A 7,377-nucleotide genomic window follows, 5' to 3' on the forward strand; every position below is an offset into this window, starting at 1 on the left:
GACGCATTTAACTGCGTCACTAACCTTGTACACTGTGCAACAATGGTGAGATGACTGTCCGAAGGAAACTGCCGACTTTGGCTGGCAACATTCAGGGTTGGTGACTTATGTACTGAGTTCGGCTGGCTGACAGCGATGTGACTTCAGGACCAGTTGATGAACGGGCCATCCTAGCCCCATACTACAGGAGCCCAGCTGGTCTTGGCGAGCGGCGGCGACTGGACGAGGCTGGACCCCTACTACAGGAGCCCAGCTGGTGCTGACGAGCGGCGGTTACTGGACGAACGGGTCAGCCTGGACCCCTATTGCAGGAGTCCGGCTGGTCTTGGCGAGCGGCGACGACTGGACGAGGCTGGACTCCTACTGCAGGAGTCGAGCTGGACGCTGGTCCTGTCGAGGAAATAGTTCACCTTTAACATGGGATTTTAAACTGAGATAGCAGTCTGATAGAGCAGATTTGCGTATGCCTTATATTTGAACCGTTTGAGATATTCACCTTTTATCAGTGAATATTAGTGCTTAAATTTATGTTCTAGTGCTCATTTACAGCTAGCAAAAACCTCTTCAACACACAGTGGCCAATCAGCGACGAGAGCACTTACAGGAGCAGAATCCCTTGCAGCTGATAGGTTGTTCAGCTGTTATAGTGTTCATAACTTTAATCATTAAAATAATGATATCCCTTTAGGAGAAGTGTGTAATTCCAAGTCAGAATGCATTTAAATTTTATTCATCACATTTTTAACACATCTTTTTAACCCGCGCACCGACGGGGGTCTGCGCCAACTTCGCACCGACGGGGGGGGGGCGGAGGACCGCCCCCCCTGAGATCTCGAGAACAAAGCAAGATAGCGACAAGCGGTAAACGGCATCGGATACGCACGGCCAAGATCTACAATTTTTACTAAGGTCATTTTCAGGTCAGGTCAAAGATGACGTCACAGGGGTCGAAAAAGTCAAAATGGCGGCGCTAGATATGGAGAGTTTTTCTCGAATAACTTTCGAATTAGTCAAGATAGGAACAAACTAAGGGCATCATCGTGATCCTCTCGTCAATCCGCATCGAATGATATATATGTTGACCTCGAAAGGTCAAGGTCAAAGGTTGACCTCAGGTCACGTGACCTCGAGGTCATCATGTATATCATTCGATGCGTCTTGACGAGCTGAACATATTGTATCTTGTTCCTGTACGGAGTTATTGGCCAAAAACCTTTGGTGACCTTTGATGACGTCACATGACCTCACAGCTGCCCAACAGCAAAACAGACCTCAAGGTAGTGAAGGTTGATCGTATATGAAGTCATGTATGGTATATGGGCCATTCCGACCCGTTTTAGTGGTAAAAACAGGGAGTTGATTTTTCCCCCATTGACTTATAATGGGGAGGTCGCGAAATTGACCTGACCTTAGGTCACCGATATCAAAATTCCGAGATATACAAATTGTAGCTACTAATGACCTAATAATATCTTGCGACTTTCAAAGGCCTCCGACATCTACTGTAGCTCTGGCACGGTGACAAAGTTGCAAAAAAGTGACTTGAGGTTGGGTCATTCAAAGTGACCTGGTGACCTGAACTTAAAAGGTAGGAGGTTCAAACTTGCACACCATGTGTAAAATTGATGAGGTTATAGTCATACCAAATTTCGCGGCGCTACGCGCCGCGGTTTTCCCGCTATTCGCGAAAAACCTCAGGGGGGGCGGATATCCGCCCCCCCGTCGGTGCGCGGGTTAAATTTTATTCATCAAATTATTCACAGAAGGTGAACAATTTCTTTAAACACTTACCTTGCTTCAATGGTGACATGTAGTTCTTGCAGCAGAGAAGGCACAGCATTTGGCTGCAACTTCAAATATTTACTTGTTGCTATCAATTATTCAGTTTTGAAATGCATACAGGTACAGCGAATCTTGGGTTCTCCTGTAAGAATGCCGACGTCACCGCAGAAGTTCATCCAGAGCTTGCGCCTGAAAAGGGGCCAGGTTTAATATATGAGTGAAATGAAGACTTTTGAATCATTTTATTATTATACCATAATCACATTTTGCCTAATTTGTAAGAAATAGGTTTAGGTTAGCAGAAATAGGTAAGGTTTTGACTAGACCCCCTGGGTCACAACAGGGGATGACACCCGTGATTGGTGGGACCACCAGGCACCAGCACTAGCATAGTCCGTTCTGACCACCGCACACCTATCAGCCCGAGAGCACACTGAACTGCATGTCAAAGTTCCATTAATGCTTTTTTTCAATTTTGGCCATCCATTTTGTTGGGTCCATCATGTCCATCACCAAGCCACATTTAAAATGCACTACACTACATCCCCCACCACCTGACCACACCAGGCCAAATCCACACCGCGCTACACAAAATCCGCACTGCACCAAGCTAAATCCACGCTACACCAAACCCTCACCAGCCGGACAAGCCAGCACAGACGAGATCTTGTCGAAATTGCCATGCTTTGCAGAGTGCATACTGGCCTACCTGAACCTGAACTTACCCAACATATGAGCCTGACTGTCCTAAGCACTGGGAGCTCATTGAGACCAGGCTCCACAGGCCTAGTGGCCTCCTAAAACCTGATTTCCATATGGTAAGGTGAGCTATTTAAGAATGGTGATCGGATATCGAACGCGAGACAAGACAGCAATGGGCAGTGGGCGGTTCATGCAACAATAATCATGTTTCCTTACCACAAGTATCAAAGCAAAAGCAAAAGTGGCTACCTATCCAATTCAAATTTCACTGGAACCTCACCTGCATGGATCTTAAGTGAAAGGTACATCTTGATACATCTGCACGAAAATACATCTTGATCCACTCATCTCAATCTTGTTTTTCTGCATCCAGGGCATGCAACACTTATGGTATTTTTGGCACAACTTACTCGACTGCTGAGCTCAAATGCAAATTGCAATCACGGTCATAAAATACCTACTGAATATTGAATCGCAATGTATATTCAGTCGATGTACCCCTCGTTCGATGTCTCTCGGACGACGAAGATTGTACGTCGTCCGACGAATCCCGTTCTAGGTCAACGGGCTCGGCTGCGATTATGGAATGTGATTGGCCGAATGGCGTAGAATCTTTGTCGTCTGAGAGATATCGAACAAGAGTAATGTCGCTACTGTGCCATTGTTGCATCGAAGTCGTCCCATAGAAGCACGTGTTAACTCTCTCCCATAGGGCCCTGGGTAAACTCATGTACACAACCTCCATAGCGTCCTGGGTAAACACTCTCCTTGTCTATTTTCTTTAAACGGGAATGGTTTGGACAGATAAATATTTACCACCTCATAAAAAATAAAACTAAATTTTTGATGTACTATATTTATGATAGACATAAAAAAACCAAAAGAAATTATTTCAAAGAAACCGATTGTTTAAAAAAGGACAGCTGACGGCATGCCTCCCGTGTCCCCTGGCTTGAAGCTTCAGCTCCGTGTTACCTTAGTATTCTATGACCGTGCGAGCGCCTGTACGAGTGTTTTGAGGGTTGCTTTTGGCAGAGTTTGACTCAGCTTTTTCAAGGTGACCAATATGCCGAAGCAGCGCCGCACGACCGCAGCTGCATGCCTCTCCATGGTCAGATTTTGATCAAGCAGGACTCCCAAAAATCGAATCTGTCCTGCTGGTGTCAAAGAGACGTTTCCGAAGTTCACACTGTTCACAGTGTGAACTTCAAGTTCACAATGTGACAGAACCGGTATGAAAATATTCAAAAACAGAGGACATCATAAGACCACCGGCTCCTAAAAAGTGTAGGGTATTTTGGCGTCTCTAAAACATAACCCATTTTGATCGGTCCTTTGATTGACATAGACTCGAGAACCGGTGATTTTCGGTGACTCCGACTCCGACTCCGGCTTGGGTTTCTAAAATCGACTCTGACTCCGACTCCGACTCCGGTCACAACTGTCGACTCCGACCGACTCCGACTCCGGCTCCGACTCCGACTCCGCAGCCCTGCTGATCTGCGTGCATATGACGCAGTGCGACTGTCACGACTCGCGGCTCAGTGTTAACTGTCAGTGTGACAGTGCGGCTCGCGCTCGTTTTAGCGAGGTGCTCTGTTGTATATAACCACCTTGATGGAGACCTAGGTGCTGCCGCTTGAGTTTCAATGTACAGTTTTATGCATCAAACTAGCGTAAGTAAATGGCTGTCAGAGGTCAATTTTAAAGGGACCCTCCCACCTTCAAAAAAGTTTATGAATTGGCATGAAAGTGATGTCGCTCGGTTCAGAAAGAGCGAAACCGAATATCTACCAAATTTCACCGAAAAATATTCACCGGTTTTCAAGATATTAGACTTTTATAGATACGTGAAGAATCATTGACCTTTTCCTCGAAAATGTAAAAACAATGCCTGCAACAATGCCTGCATCCCTGCATCCGACTCTACGATTCACCTTAGAACATTCTGGGGGGCAGTCTGGGGTGCCATTTTTAGACACGCTGGTTACTATTACCAGCAGTGGCAATGTGACCAAAATTGAAACTGAACTTTTCATTGAGCCAACGAACTCAGGGATTAGGTATCCTCCATTACAAATCGGCCCACCCAACAGCGACCAAGCACAACGTTGCCAGGAATCAGTTCCGCCGTGCGATGAGGAATTCTTCTAACAAGGAAAAGGAGAAGATTAGCATAGATAAGATTTGGGGACTTCTAGTTAAGAACGGGTATCCAAAGAGAATTCTCCAAAGGCTGTTAGAAGAGGTCAGGCGGGGAGAGAGACAAAAACGTGCTGATCGCATTAGTCAAAAGAAATGCAAGGACGGTTTCTTGTCTCTGCCATACGTTGATGAGGAGCTTGTATGCAAAATTCAGAGTAAGGTAAGGAAATCCGGCTTCAACCTTAGACTAGCATGGAAGAACCCCCAAAAACTTAGAAACATGCTGATCAGATCGTCACTTTCAAAATCTCAGTGTCCGGGGGGACGGAGATGCAACACGTGCGCGTCAGGATTTATAGGGGATTGTACTCAAACGAATGTTGTTTATTGTTTAAATCAGGGCTGCGGAGTCGATGGATTTTCGGCGACTCCGACTCCGACTCCGACTCCGGCTTTCAAAAACCAGCTCCGACTCCGACTCCGACTCCGGGCAGAATTGTCGACTCCGACCGACTCCAACTCCCGACTCCGACTCCGCAGACCTAGCAGGGCTGCGGACTCGGCAGATTTTCGGTGACTCCGACTCCGACTCCGGCTCGGGTTTCTAAAATCGACTCCGACTCCGACTCCGACTCCGGTCACAACTGTCGACTCCGACCGACTCCGACTCCGACTCCGACTCCGACTCCGCAGCCCTGGTTTAAATTGTAAGCTATGTGATGAGGGAGGGGAGCCAAGTATGTATATTGGAGAAACGAAACGTCCCGTTCGTTTGCGATTTAATGAGCATGTACGTGATGCTGTAAATAGATCTGAGGGGACGCCGATGGGCGACCATTTCATGATGTGCCACGCTACAACCGATGTTCCCCACATCCCTCTCGGTGTTAAAATTCTTTACAAGGCTAAAGACCATCCCGACCGTAAGATAGCTGAGTCCATACTGATCCGAAGAAACCGACCAAAGATAAACTATAACCTGTCTTCTTGGCCTATCATGTGATTGTATGCCTAGGTATCCGTGTGCTTGTACGGCCTATCAATCAATCTGATGTGATTGTATGGCCTATCATTTGATTGTATGTCGACGGTCCCCGTCGCCTAGTAGTCGATATGTGACATCTCAGATCATGTGTTTGGTGCATCTATCTTTATCACATGTTGTTGCATACCATTATGTCTACTTGGATTTTAGCGGAGTGATAGGTTTGTTCCATAAACAGGCACGAGTTTCGACAATGGCAGTTTAAAAATTCAGTTCTAGAGTGTTGCATGTGGACATGAATTTTGAATTTTGTATTGTGTCATTTTGTTGGTTTGACGAAGGCTTGTAGCCGAAAGCTCACCGCATTCAATATAACTTTTGGCATTGTTTTTACATTTTCGAGGAAAAGGTCAACGATTCTTCACGTATCTATTCTCGCCATGTTCCTCGCTCAAGCACTTCACACCATTAATATTAGACTTTTACTTTTGTTTACTTTTTTGGGATCTCCACTGTTTCTAGCGACTTTATTTTAGAAGTGCGGCGTTTGCGGCAGATGTTGCGCGCAAATAGCATATACCACCGCGTGCTACAAAACGTTTTAGTCAAACATTTAAAAATCGTTAGATATTTGCGCTGACGTCACACATTCAGAGGGGTATTCCTAAGCATTAGCCCCTCTGAATCAAAATGCTGCAATTTTGAAATTCAATATTTCCGATTTAAGGCATTTCTCGATGTTGTGAGTGCCGAAACCGGTAATTGTGAGCCAGGGACCCCATTTTGGCTATCTCAACTCAAATCTAATGTTAAGGTGGGAGGGTCCCTTTAAAGGGACTATCCCACCTTTAACATGGGGTTTGAGTTGAGATAGCCAAGTTTGCGGCGAGGTTCAGAAACCACTATCTATCTAGGTTGCAACCCCCGCGGCCTCTTGGTGTTGAAGAAATTCGTTCCCTTCATTTGAAAATGGGCCTTGCACAAGGCCCTATCTTCAACATGAGCGACCGTTAGTGTGACGTCACCTCGTTTAGTCATTCTGATTTAAATGGGTTTGTTCGTTAAAAAATCGCTTAAAACTTGGTCTGAACTTTGTTGTGGTGCCTACAGAGTAAAAAGAATCAGCTTTATGACAGTAATGCGGCCTGGGGAAGGAGGTAATTTTGGGCTGTGACGTCACATATTTGAATGTTTGTGTTTGGGATATGGGAAGCCTAAGATGTTTAATGAAAAATAAATGCCAGAACCGTGTTCCTGGTTATCCAATGTATAAAGTCGGGCACAATTTAACTGGTTTTAACAACATTTTAGAAGGTGGGATAGTCCCTTTAAGCGCAATTAGTACCCATAACCCAGCTGGGTTGAGCGAGTCATGTGACTAGTCCCGATGAACGTACTGTTTCGAACTTTCGATGTCGTCAGTTTTGTAAACCATTCGTTTCGGAGCTCTGGGTTGTGTTGTTCGGGATCGCAGTTGTTTGAGCAGTTTGCTTTATGCGTCGTACGCTGACAGAACGCTGGCCGTACACGAGTTATGTGTTTCCTTTCGCACCTTATGGGTTACTGCGGTACCTATGCAGTTGGAATGTGTCTCGAGACTCTAACTGGTCGCACTTGGTTGTGAAAATGACACTAGCTGGTCGCACTTGGTTTCAAGCTGCGCTTGGAAATGGTGCAATTTTATTTGCATTTCGCAATGCAATTTTATTGCCGTTACCGTATTGGTAGATAGTGTCAGAAGTTGGCCATTTGATGCGTTGTCA

The 7,377-nt window shown here is 45.7% G+C and overlaps 1 long non-coding RNA gene across 1 annotated transcript; it reads right to left on the reverse strand.

Moving 5' to 3' along the window:
- Positions 1-1,909: 1,909 nt before the first annotated feature.
- LOC122370512 lies at positions 1,910-2,802 on the reverse strand. The gene is made up of 2 exons (XR_006254573.1): positions 2,765-2,802; positions 1,910-1,971 (listed from the first exon to the last, which is right to left on the reverse strand). It is a non-coding gene; the product is annotated as an uncharacterized LOC122370512 (long non-coding RNA).
- Positions 2,803-7,377: the final 4,575 nt, after the last annotated feature.

This window comes from Amphibalanus amphitrite, unplaced genomic scaffold (assembly GCF_019059575.1).
Source record: "Amphibalanus amphitrite isolate SeventyFive unplaced genomic scaffold, NRLGWU_Aamphi_draft 001139F_arrow, whole genome shotgun sequence".
In the NCBI taxonomy this organism is placed as follows: Eukaryota; Metazoa; Arthropoda; class Thecostraca; order Balanomorpha; family Balanidae; genus Amphibalanus; species Amphibalanus amphitrite.